The sequence below is a fragment of the Anolis carolinensis genome, chromosome 1 (genome assembly GCF_035594765.1).
Source record: "Anolis carolinensis isolate JA03-04 chromosome 1, rAnoCar3.1.pri, whole genome shotgun sequence".
NCBI lineage: Eukaryota > Metazoa > Chordata > Lepidosauria > Squamata > Dactyloidae > Anolis > Anolis carolinensis.
The window spans coordinates 353,128,670-353,144,283 of NC_085841.1; the positions used below are offsets into that span (position 1 = coordinate 353,128,670).

The 15,614-nt window shown below is 42.9% G+C and overlaps 2 protein-coding genes across 8 annotated transcripts in view; one reads left to right on the forward strand and one right to left on the reverse strand.

Moving 5' to 3' along the window:
* cep170b (centrosomal protein 170B) overlaps positions 1-2,288 on the reverse strand; it is a 92,741-nt gene extending 90,453 nt beyond the window's left edge. For 5 of the 7 annotated variants that reach the window (XM_062968552.1, XM_062968546.1, XM_062968548.1 and 2 more), the window contains exon 1: positions 1,887-2,287. The gene's annotated coding sequence lies outside the window, so the exon portion shown is untranslated. Of the gene's footprint in view, positions 1-1,886 lie in introns of all 7 variants that reach the window. The other 2 variants (XM_062968551.1, XM_062968550.1) reach the window with 2 other exon arrangements.
* The window catches only part of LOC134295586 (uncharacterized), a 252,270-nt gene that overhangs the window by 128,641 nt on the left and 108,015 nt on the right, over positions 1-15,614 (forward strand). The gene's annotated exons all lie outside the window — the stretch shown is intronic.

Below are 15,614 nucleotides of genomic sequence, written 5' to 3' on the forward strand. Positions count from 1 at the left end.
TCCCAGAAATCCCAGCCAGTTTACCAGGATTTCTGGGGGTTGAAGGCCAAAACATCTAGGGACCCATAGGTTGAGAACCACTGGTGGTTTTAATTCTATGCCTTGATGTCTAAATATTGTTTTATCTTATGTTTAGTTGTCTTACTGTTTTTAATGCATAGCTAAATGTTTCTTGTTTAGATTTCTTTATTTGGTTTTATATGTATGTTAGGCATTGAATTTTGCCATTACCACTTTGAATCTCACCCCTGGGGTGAGAACAGCAGTATATAAATAAAGTAAAAAATCAAGGTGACACATTGCAACATTCACACTTGCCTCAAACAGACAAAGAGTTCTTTCTCCCATCCTGGACCTTCCACAGATACATAAACCTCCCTTGCCTAGTTCCCAACAGATCTCACAACCTCTGAGGATGCCTGCCATGGATGTGGGTGAAAGCGATATATAAATACAGTAAATAATCAAGTTGACAAATTGCAACATTCACACTTGCCTCCAGCAGACAAGAGTTCGTTCTCCCACCCTAGACATTCTACAGATATATAAACCTCCCTTGCCTAATTTCCAATATACCTCACAACCTCTGAGGATGCCTTCCATCAATGTGAGGGAATGCTTCTGGAACATGGCCATACAGTCCAGAAAACTCACAGCAAGGCCATGAAAGCCTTTGACAACACATAAAACCTAAAGGTCTGGGGAGGGGATAGAAATACACCCTAGATGCCTGACAAAAGGAGGATTGTGTTGTTGGCAAGAATCACTGGGTTGTTGTGCATTTTCCAGGCTCTACGCATATTCCAGAAGCATTCTCTCCTGATGTTTCGCCCACATCTATGACAGGCATCCTAAGACGTTGTGAGGTCGGTTGGAAACTAGGCAAGTCGGGTTTATCTATCTGTGGAAGGTCCACGGTGGGAGAAAGAACTCTTTTTCTGGTTGAGGCAAGTGATGTTCACGTTTTGAACATCCTGGCCTTCATGCTTTCCTATCCTGGGCACCTGGGCTTCACCTGGCCTGGCTTCCCATCACCTTCCCAACTCCTCTCCCCATGCAACGTATTTATATTTGTGTTGTCGAAGGTGAAACACTGGGTTGTTGTGCATTTTCCGGGCTGTATGTCCATGTTCCAGAAGCATTCTCTCCTGACGTTTTGCCCACATCTATGGCAGGGCCCCTGGTGGTAGCGCAGTGTGTTAAAGAACTGAGCTGCTGAACTTGCAGACCGAAAGGTCCCAGGTTCAAATCCCGGGAGCGGAATGAGCGCTTGCTGTTAGCCCCAGCTCCTGCCAACCTAGCAGTTCGAAAACATGCAAATGTGAGTAGATCAATAGGTACCGCTTTGGAGGGAAGGTAACGGCGCTCCATGCAGTCATGCATGACCTTGGAGGTGTCTACAGACAACGCCGGCTCTTCGGCTTAGAAATGGAGATGAGCACCAACCCCCAGAGTCGGACACGACTGGACTTAACGTCAGGGGAAACCTTTACCTTTACCTATGGCAGGCAAACTCAGAGGTGGTGAGGTATATATATATATATATATATATATATATATATATATATTTATTTTGAAGGTGGGACTTGGCCCGATCCATCCCTGTTATGATGCAAAAAAAGAATCCACCACCTCCTGGATCCTGCAGCAAAGGGCCCTCTTCGACCGCAGTCCTGACAAACCAATGACCCTCCTTGGATGCCCAAAAGAGAAGCCTCCAGGTGTCGTGGCTCAGCCTAGGGAGAAAGGCCGCAGGCTGAAGCCAGGAAGAGGCCGGGGAGGCTCAGCTGTGGATGGAAAACGAGACCGGGACGCCGCCCGGCTGTCGGGTGAAGGCGAGGCGCTGCCTTCCTCTTTCATCCCCGCGATACCTGTGCCAGGCTTACCTTCCTCCTCGCTCCTCGCCCTCCAGCGCTGCGCCAAAGCCCCTCCGGGCCCCCAAAGCACGACCCCGAGGCAGGACCAGCCCTTGGCTGCTAAGCCATGGCTCTCTCCTTTCTTCTTGGCTGCTCGGGAAGGAAGGAAGGAGGCGAGGAAGAAAGCGCTGCCCCGCTCTCACCGCCTGCCGCCGCCGCCTTTTGCGCCTTCCTCGCCCAGCCGGTTCCAGACGTCAGGAGCAAAGAGGCGTCTCCTGCTCCGGTCTTGGGATCCTGCCTCGGTCCTTCCTCCCTCCGCCTCCCTCTTCCCAGGTCCAGCCCTGCCCTCCCAGGCTCTCCCAAAGCCCGGCTCAGGTTAAGGCAGGTGACGCCGACGCCGCTGGTTAATCATTGCCAAGGCGCGGGTGGGTGGGTGGGCGGGCGACCGCAGAGGCAGAGTGGCGTCTGAGGGGGCCGGGCTTGGGCTCCACAAGGACCCGCCCATCTTCCTCCTCCTCCTCCTCCTCCTCCTCCTCCCATGGGCGGGGCCGGAGAGGAGGAGAAGCCTCAAAGGAAGGATCCATTCCCGGTGCCTTGATTGCCAGACTCTCTCCCTCCAGAGGTTCTGGACTTCAACTCCCAGAAGCCTCCACTGCCTTGGCTAAAGAGCAAAGATGCTGGGAGCTGACTTTATATTTCTAGGCGCGAAGATCACTGCAGATGCAGACTGCAGCCAGGAAATCAGAAGATGTTTACTTCTTGGGAGGAGAGCAATGGCCAACCTGGACAAAATAGTGAAGAGCAGAGACATCACACTGGCCACGAAGGTCCGCATAGTCAAAGCAATGGTATTCCCCATAGTAACCGATGGATGCGAGAGCTGGACCATAAGGAAGATAGATGCTTTTGAACTCTGGTGCTGGAGGAAAATCCTGAGAGTGCCTTGGACCGCAAGAAGATCCAACCAGTCCATCCTCCAGGAAATAATGCCCGGCTACTCACTGGAGGGAAGGATATTAGAGGCAAAGCTGAAGTATTTTGGCCACATCATGAGAAGACAGGAAAGCTTGGAAAAGATCACGATGCTGGGGAAAATGGAAGGAAAAAGGAAGAGAGGCCAACCGAGGGCGAGATGGATGGATGGTATCCTTGAAGTGACTGGGTTGACCTTGAAGGAACTGGGGGCGGTGACGGCCGACAGGGAGCTTTGGCGTGGACTGGTCCATGAGGTCACAAAGAGTCGGAGATGACTAAATGACTGAGCAGCAGCAGCAGAAGCCCAAAGCACCTGGAAGGCCAGTTTTTGGGAAATACCGATTTAGTGTTTATCTGTTTGCCTGCTTTCCCTGGGAGCAGGCATGGGCCAACTTGGGCCTTCCCTCCAGGCATTTTGGACTTTAACTCCTACAATTCCCAACAGCCCATAGGCTTTTAGGAATTGTGGGAGTTTAATAATAATAATAATAATAATAATAATAATAATAATAAGGAAGCAGATAAAACAATAGATCATGTCCTCAGCTGTTTCAAGTAGATTGCACAGACAGACTACAAGCAGAGGCATAACACCATTGCTCAGATGATTCATTGGAACTTGTGCCACAAATGCCATCTGCCTGCGACAAAGAACTGGTGGGATCACAAGCAGGAAAAAGTTATAGAGAATGAACATGTCAAGCTACTCTGGGACTTCCGAATTCAGACAGAGTTTTGGAGCACAATACTCCTGACCTCATGATCGTGTTAAAAAACAAAATATGGATTGTTGATGTTGCAATCCCAGGGGCAGCAGGATTGAAGAAAAACAACTGGAAAAGCTGACACCATATGAGGATTTAAAGATCGAATTGCAAAGACTCTTGTACAAGCCAGTCAAGGTGGTCCCAGTGAAGGACCTTGGCCTGCACTTAAACACAAGCATCGCTGACAAAATTACCACCTGCCACCTTACAGAAGGTCACCTTACTGGGATCTGCATGCATAATTTGCCAATACATCACACAGCCCTAGACACTTGGGAAGTGTCTGACGTGTGTGATCCAGTACAACAACCAGCAGAGTGTCTGCTGTGGACTCATCTTGTTGTGTTTCTAATAATAATAATAATAATAATAATAATACACGGTGTTCAATTGTAAGGCCGAACAGGGTATAGGGTTACAGCCTGTGCTGGACGGGGTTACACTCCTCTTGAAGGTGCAGGATCAACAGCTTGGGCGTGAACCTAGATCAGGCATGGGCAAACTAAGGCCCGTGGAGCTGGATGTGGCCTTCTGGTCAATTATATCACGCCCTCCTCATTTTCCCTGTCCTCTTGGCGTAAGGACATGGTGGTTCACCACATCCTAATGCCAAAAAGATGGGCGAGGAAGGCACTCAGTAGCTGAGAGCCCTTTGGAGCCCTCTCAGCCACCTCATGTCTTGCCCTCCTCCCAGCATAAGGACAGTGGGAGTGGCCCCATCCTTATGCCAGGAGGACAGCTGAAGGAAGGTATGTGGTTGCTGAGAACCCTCCAGAGCCCTCTCAGCCACCGCATGTCTCGCCCTCCTCCCGGCATAAAGACAATGCGAGTGGCCCCATCCTTATGCTGGGAGGACAGCTCAAGGAAGGTATGTGGTTGCTGAGAGCCCTCCAGAGCCCTCTCAGCCACCGCATGTCTCGCCCTCCCAGCATAAGGACAATGCAAGTGGCCCCATCCTTATGCCGGGAGGACAGCTCAAGGAAGGTATGTGGTTGCTGAGAGCCCTTTGGAGCCCTCTCAGCCACCACATGTCTCACCCTCCTCCCGGCATAGGGATAGTGCGAGTGGCCCCATCCTTATGCTGGGAGGACAGCTGAAGGAAGGTATGTGGTTGCTGAGAGCCCACTGGAGCCCTCTCAGCCACCTCATGTCTTGCCCTCCTCCCAGCATAAGGACAGTGGGAGTGGCCCCATCCTTATGCCGGGAGGACAGCTCAAGGAAGGTATGTGGTTGCTGAGAGCCCTCCGGAGCACTCTCAGCCACCACATGTCTCACCCTCCTCCCGGCATAAAGACAATGCGAGTGGCCCCATCCTTATGCCGGGAGGAGGGCGAGACATGCAGTGGCTTTTAGGAATTGTGGGAGTTGAAATCCAAAACACTTGGAGGGAGGGCCCATGCCTGCTTTAAATGGTAAAGAGACTTTATGGACACCTTGTATTTGCTGCCTTCTTTCTCTCTACTCTTACACAACTATATAGTTCATATTTATTTATATAAATATGTCTTTCTCCCATATATAGGGACTCCAGGTGGCTAACAACAAGTATGACACAATGCAAATATTACATATACAAATTAAAAGCAGGGAAAGAGAGGAGCTTTCCTCCAAATGAGATAAAACTGTCATGACCTGGCTTCCCTTTCTTATAGGCCCCTTCCACACAGCTGAATAAAATCCCACCCACACTTTCTGCTTTGAACAGTGTGGACTCAGATAACCCAGTTCAAAGCAGATATTGTGGGATTTTCTACCTTGACATTCTATGTTATATGGCTGAGTGGAAGGGACATTAGTTATAGTTAAGAGACAGAAGTGGCATTTCCTGGCTCCCTATATTTATTTTCACAATAACCCTGTGAGGTAGGGCTGGCGGAGAGAGGAAAGGGGGAGAAAAATATTGAAAATGAGGTTTCCAATAAATGAAATAAAACTGGCATTCCCTGGCTTCCCTCTTTTAGCCTCACATCTATGAAACAGAAGTAGCATTATCTAATGCACCTCTTTATTTTCACAACAATTCTATATGGAAGGTCAGGCAGAGAGGGGATGTAGGTGTGACAGAGATTGAGGAAGAACTTTTCTGCAAATAACATTAAACATGCATGACCTGGCTTTCATTTTTTTTAATCATCACAATTATTAAATAAGTGAAATTACCAAGCTTCCTGTTTTATTTTCACAACAGCCCAAAAGGTCAGTCAGGCAGAGAGAGGGAGGGGAGTGAGTAAAAGAGAGAGGACGACAAGGAGGAACTTACTGGGCTTCTCTCTTTATCCTTACAGTAATGAGTTGTTGTTAATTATATCCAACTTTCTTCTCTTAAAATAAGACTCAAAGTAACTAATAAAAGTGGAAGTACCTGTATTCCCACTTTATCCTCAGTACAACCCTGTGAAACAGGTCAGGGAAGGAAGGAGACAGGAGAGATTGTCCTCCAAATGTATTAAAAGTGGCATATACCTGACTCTTCTCTCTGTCCTCTCAACAGTCTTGGGACTTTCTATCAAAGCAACAACAAAATTTACATTAGGCCCCGCTCTTTGTGGGATTGGAAACTGCTACAGGGGCCAGGCTGTGACTCAGGCTGGTTAGCAGCCAGCCGCAATAAATCACTCTGACCAAGAGGTCATGAGTTCGAGGCCAGCCCGTGTCAGGGTGAGCACCCGACAATTAAAAATAAAATATAGCCCCTGCTCGTTGCTGACCTAAGCAGCCCAAAAGATAGTTGCATCTATCAAGTAGGAAATTTAGGTACCACTTATATGTGGGGAGGCTAATTTACGACACCATAAAAATCACCCAGCCGCCGTTGGAATGAGGAAGTGCCATCGCAGTGGATGATGAAGCAGCTGCTCCCCCTGTGGCCGGAATCAAGCATATCCTCAGGAAGCTGGAGAAGGTTTCAATTGCCTCTGTGTCTGTCTCTGTTCTATGTTATATGGTATTGAATGTTTGCCTTATATGTGTACAATGTGATCCACCCTGAGTCCTCTTCAGGGTGAGAAGGGCAGAATATAAATACTATAAATAAATAAATAAATAAATAAATAAATAAATAAATAAATACAGCTGGTTTGGATGATGGTTTTCATTTGCAACTGGGTGTAGCAGGCAAATCTGGTAATGAAGGCTGTCATGAGGAACACCTGGAAACAGAATTCGTTACTACACCATTGGGAATGCCAAAGTGACTGACCAGTATTAGCCAGTCTTCTTCATGAGTAGCCAGAAATTATTATCAGATAGTGGTGAATAAGAAATCCAAGCAGGTCAAAATTTTGTCAAATAAGCCTTCACGACTATCATATCCAGCATCAAATATATAGCTTACTCACAGAACCATAGAGTTAGAAAAGACCACAAGGTCCACCCAATCCAACCCCATTCTGTCATGCAGAAACACACAATCAAAACACTCCTGACAGATGGCTATCTAGCCTATGTTTCACAACCTCCAAATAAAAGAAGACTCCACCACACTCCAAGGCGCAATATCTACTGTCAAACAGGTCTTGCCATCAGAAATTTCCTCTTAAGGTTTAGGTGGAATACTTCTGTGACTATGCTTTGTAACATTTCCTCATGACAGTGCAAACATGTGTCATGTTATGTGTCATTCCTTGGCACCAGAACTCAGGAAAAGTTCCCTTTTGGGTCTACAATACCCAGAACTGCCCAGCCAATAGCCCTGCTGATTGGAGGATACTGGGATATGTCATCCCAAAACAGCTGGAAGCCAGCAAGTTGCCTAAGGCCTCAAGGTGCCTCTAAATACAAAGTACAGTAGAGTCTCACTTATCCAACATAAACAGGCCGGCAGAATGTTGGATAAGTGATTATGTTGGATAATAAGGAGGGATTGAGGAAAAGCCTATTACACATCAAATTAGGTATCAAAACATCATGTTATAAAACAAAAAAGTAGTTCAATATGCAGTAATGCTATGTAGTAATTACTGTATTTACGAATTTAGCACCAAAATATCACGATGTATTGAAAACATTGACTACAAAAATGCGTTGGATAATCCAGAATGTTGGATAAGTGAGTGTTGGATAAATGAGACTCTATCAAAAATATTACTAAATTTCAAGTTTCGCTGGGACCCCTTCTACACTGCCCTATATGCCAGGATCTTATTCCAGATTCTCTACTTATCCCAAATTATATGAGAGTGAAGACTTATATAATCCAGTTCAAAGTAGATAATCTGGGATCAGATCCTGGGATATAGGGCAGTGTAGATCCAGCCACAATTAAGAAGTTATGTCTCCATTTGGTTTTGCACATAGCTGCCTTTTCCATGGAATAAGGCATCTCCTTTGACTCTAGGTAGCTCTAGGTAAACTACTAATTTTTGGAGGGCTAACAGGGGCAACTTGCTGGCGGTCAGAAAAGGCAAGAGCTGCTCACTTTTCCTGGCTGTGTGCTAGGCGCATGAACCTCTTCCCACTGGTGTTCCACAGAACAGTGACACAGTACAACTCCTCTGTATCTACTTAAAGAAGGTAAAGGTTTCCCATGACATTAAGTCCAGTCGTGACCAACTCTGGGGGTTGGTGCTCATCTCCATTTCTAGACCGAAGAGCCGGCGTTGTCCATAGACATCTCCAAGGTCATGTGGCCAGCAAGACTGCATGGAGCGCTGCTGCATCTGCTTACATATAGATTTATACTACACAAGCATGATATAGGATCTAGCCTATTGCATATTGTTTTGGCTTATTGCTTTTTGTGGTTTTTTGATATATACCAGTCTGAAAACTACATGACTCTGGAGAACAGAGTTCAAATCTTTACTCCTAAATGGAAGCCCACTGGGTGATCTTTGGCAAGCAACATACTCTTAACTCAGGAAACCCCATAAGAGGTTCACCTTTCTTGCTGTTGTGTGTGCCTTTGAGTCATTTCCAATTTATGGCAACCCTATCATAGTTTTTCTGGGGCTGAGAGTATGTGACTCAGCCATGTATTTACATGGATGAGCAGAAACTCAAACTCTGGACTCCAAATTTGTAACAAACATAACTTTATTATGGTCATAGACCAGTGTAAGAAAAGTGGGGTACAGCTTCATAGAAGCTTTATACATTAAAATCATCATAGTCTAGCTAAAAGTTGAAATACAGGGATGGATTAAAAGGCTAAAACACAAAATACAGTAGAGTCTCACTTATCCAACACTCGCTTATCCAACGTTCTGGTTTATCCAACGCATTTTTTCAGTACATCGTGATATTTTGGTGCTAAATTTGTAAATACAGTAATTACTACATAACATTGCTACCTCTTGAACTACTTTTTCTGTCAAATTTGTTGTATAACATGATGTTTTGGTGCTTAATTTGTAAAATCATAACCTAATTTGATGTTTAATATGCTTTTCCTTAATCCCTCCTTATTATCCAACATATTCAGCCCGTTTATGTTGGATAAGTGAGACTGCTGTACTATTTAAAATAAAAAGTGATTAGGGAAATGAAAATAGGAGAATCTGGAGAGAGAGGTAGTAGTCTAATGTTCAAACCATTACACCACATCGGCTCTCAGCCTTACAGTGAGCAAAAATCAGACATTGTTTGAAAATAAACCACAGTAAAAACAACAACACATATTATAAATATTCAGATATAATTGAAAATCAATAGCACCTTGGACACAATAGCAATCAGGAGGCACTTTTTAGCTGCAAACCCAGAACAAAGAGACTCTCTTCTGGGCATATTGACATCTCAGTCTAGATTAGGGACCTATGCATCTGCCTTCTTTCCTTGACAAAGAAAATGACCAGCATAAGCACACCTTTCTTTCCTCCCCCCATAACATGCTTGACACAATGCAGAATTTGACCCTGCAAGACCCCTGAGGCAACTAGAAACTACATTTATCATTCAGGCGTCAGCAAACGTGAGCTGTTTTCTGATGAATGTGCATACCGAAGGCAAAAATAGGAAATGCATGTATTATTTACAAAAAAAAGTCACAGCAAAAACCCTGACAGGCTGTCTTTGCAGATAATTGGGCATTCAGTGTTCCTAGAAAACAATAAAGGATCCATTCATGGAACAGTGCCATGTTTTATACACACTCCTTACGCACTGTGTAGGGTTGCCCCATTGTGAAAAGAGTGAGAAGCTGCAGTAATCCGTTCTGCATAGAATATCATTTGCTATTTATTATTGCTTCACCTTTGTGATTTCATTAGTAATCATTATGACTTGTATGAATAGGAATTGATAACATGTTAGTCAAAGAGCACATATTTAGCTGCAGACTTATAGGATCTCCCTCTCTATATCTTAGGCATACTCTGCAGGCATATTGTTATGGCTGATTATTAAGATGGTGTTACTCTTTAATTTTCTCAATATTCTTATCATTGCAGCATCTAAAATTAGGTCTCACCTCTTGTAGATGTTGCTATACATTTTTAAGTTGGGTTGCTGTGAGACCGTATGGCTGTGTTCCAGAAGCATTCTCTCCTGACATTTCGCTCACATCTATGGCAGCCATCCTCAGAGTTTTTAAGGTCTTTTAAGTTGACTTTAGCTGATGGTGACTATGTAAAACTGTTTTCTTTATTCCAAGGCAGTTGGCTATTGCTGACCTCTGAGGCTGAAAGAGTGTGACTTGCTCAAGGCTGAGAGGGGATTTGAACCCTAGTCTTCCAGAGTCCTGTGGTGTATCTACACTGTAGAATTAATGCAGTTCGACACCACTTTAACGGCTGTAGCTCAATGCCATGAAATTATCAGATTTGTAGATGTACAAGGCCTTTTGCTTTTTCTTCCAAAGAATGATGGCGCCCCAACAAACAACAACTTCCACAATTCAATAGCATTGAGCCATAGCGATTAAAATTGTATCAAACTGCAGTAATTCTACACTGTAGATGCATTCCTAATCCAATATTCAATCCACTATACCACACTTGTTCTAACTCATTACATCAAATTGCTGTTACATTGACTTACTACTCAATGAGACTTTTTCTGTTGAGATCAGTGATCTTCTCTAGCAACTGCATACATTGCTTTCATGATATCCACCATGTCAAGTGCCATTTCCTGAGTCTTGTAGTTTTATTGATTAATTATTTCTCTGGCTATGATAATCCATGCCTTGGTTACATCTCTCCCTATGGAAGACAGGCTGGCCCCATCCTTGCTCTTGTCCTAGCTGCAAGTTAAAACATTTTATTTAGTCTTAAAAAGTGATTTGATTGGACTTTTCATGCTGTACAGTGGTGTTTATAAGGTCTGTCTGTAGTCTATTAATGAATGTTAATATTTTTAATGTTTTAAACTTTATTATTATTTTTTTCAAATTACTTTTATATTTCTTCTTTTATTTTTGAATGCATTCTTAGCTTCCTTGAGTGTAATTATTGGGAGAAAGGCAGGATATAACTGAATAAAACTGTTGTTGTTGTATGTCTTTCGGGCTGTGTGGCCATGTTCCAGAAGCACTCTCTCCTGACGTTTCGCCCACATCTATGGCAGGCATCCTGCCATAGATGTGGGCGAAACGTCAGGAGAGAATACTTCTGGAACATGGCCACACAGCCCGAAAGACATACAACAACCCTGTGATCCCGGCCATGAAAGCCTTCGACAACACATTAAAACTGTTGTTGTTTATTTGTTTGTTTGCTTTCCCCCTTGTACATGATAACACTTATATGCACAGACTTCTGGTTTGAGTCCCAAAATCATCCTGAAAATAATACTTTTAATTATGTTATAATTGTTGTATTAATATTCTAATTCATTTACTATGGCAACTTTCTGCATCTCGTTTTTTTTTTTTTCATTTTTTGTGAGCTATATATCAAACATATCCATACACTATGTAATATGATTTTTGTTCCTGTGTTATAAATGTCATTCCTAATTGATTCTATCATATAAAAAAAACATGGGAAAGGTTTATTAAACTGCAAAAACTTTGTTTTTCTGGGACATCCTGCAGCATATTTTTCTATAGATTTTCTATGAATATGTCATAGAGTCTCAACCAATCCAACATAGTTTGTGGCAGCCACAAAAACAAAGTTTCTGGAGTGTAACAATTATTTACAAAGTAAGTATTGCACAATTAAACAGGAAATAACACTTTCAAACCAGGAACAGACTTTTTTTTTCAAATTTTGTTACATAGTGTCCCAGTCCTGAAGAATCAAAAGCAACTACTAAAGAGCAACTTCTTTTGCACCTACCTGGGAACATTAGCAATGAATATAGAATTGCCATTTTCCTAATACCATTAACTGAACTGGCCAATAAATCCTTTGTTATCAAGATTACCTGTTAAGAGTTCAGAATGGCTGGCTGGCAGTGGCTGTTAAAAGGTGATAGGAACATAAGAAGCTGTCTTATAGTGAAAATGTGTGAGTCAACCATTGCTCCATCTAGCCCACTGTTATTGTCAATTCAGATTGACAGTCATTAATTTACCAGGGTTTTGGGTAGAATTCTACCCTAGCCTTCTTTGGAAAGTCCTGGAAATTAGCTAGCCAAATGTATTCAGGGTTATATGGTTACCATTCTGTGACACCATTAAAATTATTATTTTATTGCTGTTGCGCATCTTCAAGTAGTTTCTGACTTACGGTGATCCTAGCATAGGGTTTTCTAGGGTTGAGAATGTAGGAGAATGTTTTGTCAAAGTAATGCGCGCAGCGTAGCAGCAAATGTATGATGTCAGTGGAGCGCAGAACGAAAGGGACGATCAGAGACGATGTAAAAAGTATTTACAAAGTTTTACTGAACAAAACAAACAGATTTGCAGACAATGGACATAAGACTTTCGCTCTAGACAAACAGCACAGATCTTCTCAGCAGGCAGAACAGATCTCATCTGATGCAATCAGCAATGATACAAACACACTTGCAGTCTGGACACTCCTATCTGGCTCCAGCCACATATCCAAGGTCAATACAGCTTCTTACCAAATTAACTCTTTACACACTATAGCATTTCCTGGATGACGCAATACATGCTAGACACAAATTTCATTTAAATACTACCAATACACAAATCCCACATTAACATGTTTATTACACAGCTGCGCTGGAGGACCTAAAGAATCCTAGAGAGGTGTGTGCTCTCAAGTTTTTAAAAGGCCAGGATCATTATTCACTATTTTTCACTTTCACAAGTGTCCTTTGTCCCTAACTTTGGTGAATGTGGAGGGCCAAGTACTTTCAACATTCTTAGAAGATACCCTTCCACTGATATCTCTGATTGGAAGAAGACTAAGAGATTGCCTTTAAAAATAATGTGAGCATACTGACGTTTCCTCTTGGTTTTTCTGACATTCCCTTTTTCTATCTCCAACTCTCCTTATGGATCAGTCTCTCAAGGTTTCTCTCTCTCTTCACCCAATGGACTGCTATGGGAGAAACAGAATTGCTCTGAACTGATGATTTTCAGATGATTTTTCAAAGTAAGTCGAGGACGACATAAAATTGTGCAGCAGGCTCTCTGCTAGAAATCATGCACTGATGAGATTTTTAGCCAGAGGTTGTTGCCACTTTCCTAATAAAATGTTTCCCTGCTTTCTCCAGTATGCAAGCATTACTCTCTCATAGCTTGAATATACAGAATGTCAGAACTTGGTAAAATTACTTTTCAATACTGCATTGCCCAGAATCCTACAAGCATTGTGACTAACAGTTGGGAGAACAATAATCCATAAAGGAACACTTCTGAGCTCTGCAAAATATTGTTAATAGGGTTGCCTGCTGATCATGGGAAAAATCCAATAGCCTTTCTTGATATTGTTATTGTGGATTCAAGCATCTCACAGACCATATACAGCTGGGGGTTGGTGGGTTTCCTGTTTGCCCATGGGATCCCCAGAAATTGCCCCAAAATACACTGGGAGCTTGTGGCTGGTGGAAAATGTTCTGAAATAGTGCTCAACATTAAAAATAGTGATCAGAAGTGATAATAATAATAATAATAATAATAATAATAATAATAATAATAATAATAATAATAATAATAATAGAGGAGGAATGAGGAGAAACAACTGGAAAAGCTGACATGGTATGAGGATTTAAAGATTGAACTGCAAAGACTCTGGCTCAAGCCAGTCAAGGTGGTCCCAGTGGTGATCGGCACACTGGGTGCAGTGCCTAAAGACCTTGGCCTGCACTTAAACACAATCGGCGCTGACAAAATTACCACCTGCCAGCTGCAGAAGGCCACCTTACTGGGATCTGCACACATTATTGACCGATACATCACACAGTCCTAGACACTTGGGAAGTGTCCGACGTGTGATCCAATACAACAGCCAGCAGAGTGTCTGCTGTGGACTCATCTTGTTGTGTTTCAAATAATAATAATGATAATAATCATAATAATAGTAATAATTATCTTTATTTGTATCCTGCCACCATCTTCCCGGAGGGACTCTGGGCGGCTCACAGGACGTACTCAATACTGCAACACAACAAAAAATACAATAGAATACAAAGAGGTAAAATTATAACAATAAAAATTAACCCTATTTCACATAAAACCCCTTTCAATTAAAAGTACTAAAAATCCCAACAAGCTATAAAATAGCAGCTATGTACAATATCTATCATCATAAAGTGAAATAATGACCACTTACCAATACATCGCCGCATTCACTGAGAGCTTTGTTGGACCGGCTGGGGTCTTGGGATATCATAGCTTCTGAGGATTCATTTTTTTACAGTAATTAATGACCAAACACAGCACCCAAAATCACGGGAGATTGGAGCTTTGAAAAATTACCTCTGCATTGTGCTCCCAGTTAGAGGATGCCTTGAGACAAGCAGTCCAAGCAGTTATGGGATGCCTGTTCTCATGGTGCCTCATAATCAGGAGTGTGCTATTGGTGACATTTACCAGCAATTTCGCTGATTTCCAGTGTCTTAGAAGTTCTTCAATCCAAGTGCTACTAGATCTCAAAGGTAGGGAAAGTAGGGCATCCTCAATCATAACTGCAATGATGGTGTTCTCAGAGTTGTGATGACGATGCGGGATATTGACCTGATATTTTTAATGCAACTATTCAGATTTTTTTAAAACTTTTGTTAACTGTATTTGATTTTAACTCAGGCCCTTTCTATGCTGCCATATAGCTCAGGATCTGATCCCAGATTATTTTATTTATTTACAGTATTTATATTCCGCCCGAAGGGGTCTCAGGGCAGATTACAATGGACACATATATGGCAAACATTCAATGCCAACAGACAAACAACATATATAGACAGACACAGAGGCATTTAACATTTTTTTTCCAGCTTCATGATTCCAGCCACAGGGGGAGCTGTTGATTCACTGTCCACTAGTGGCTGTACTTCCTCATTCCTTTCCTCGTGTTTTGCTGGCAGTTTTTATGATGTTGTAAATTAGTTAAATTAGCCTCCGCATAAAGCGTACCTAAATTTCCCTACTTGACAGATGCAACTGTCTTTCGGGGCTGCATAGGTCAACAGCAAGCCGGGCTATTTAATGGTCGGGGGCTTAACCCGACCCGGGCTTCGAACTCATGACCTCTCGGTCAGTAGTGATTTATTGCAGCTGGTTACTAGCCAGCTGCGCCACAACCCAGCCCTCAGATTATCTGATTTAAACTAGATTATATGGCAGTCTCCACTGCCAGATAATCTGTGATAAGAAGATTATCTGGGATCAGATCCTGGGATATAGGGGCAGTGTGGAAGGAGCCTCAAATTGTTAAAGAACTGGCTTGGTATAATGGTTTGATTGCTGGACCAGGCTGCTAGAGATCATTGGTCGAATACCCACTTGGAAAGGAAAACCTACTGGGTTGTCTTAGGCAAAGCTCTTAGCCTCAGATGAATGCAAAACCAAACCTCTTTTGAATAAATGTTGCCATGAAAACCTGTGACAGATTTATCTTAGAGCCACCATAGGTCAGGAATGACTTGAAGGTACATAACAACAGCAAAAAGTTAAACAAAATTAATGGAGGGTGTATCTATGTATACATATTTAAGTGTG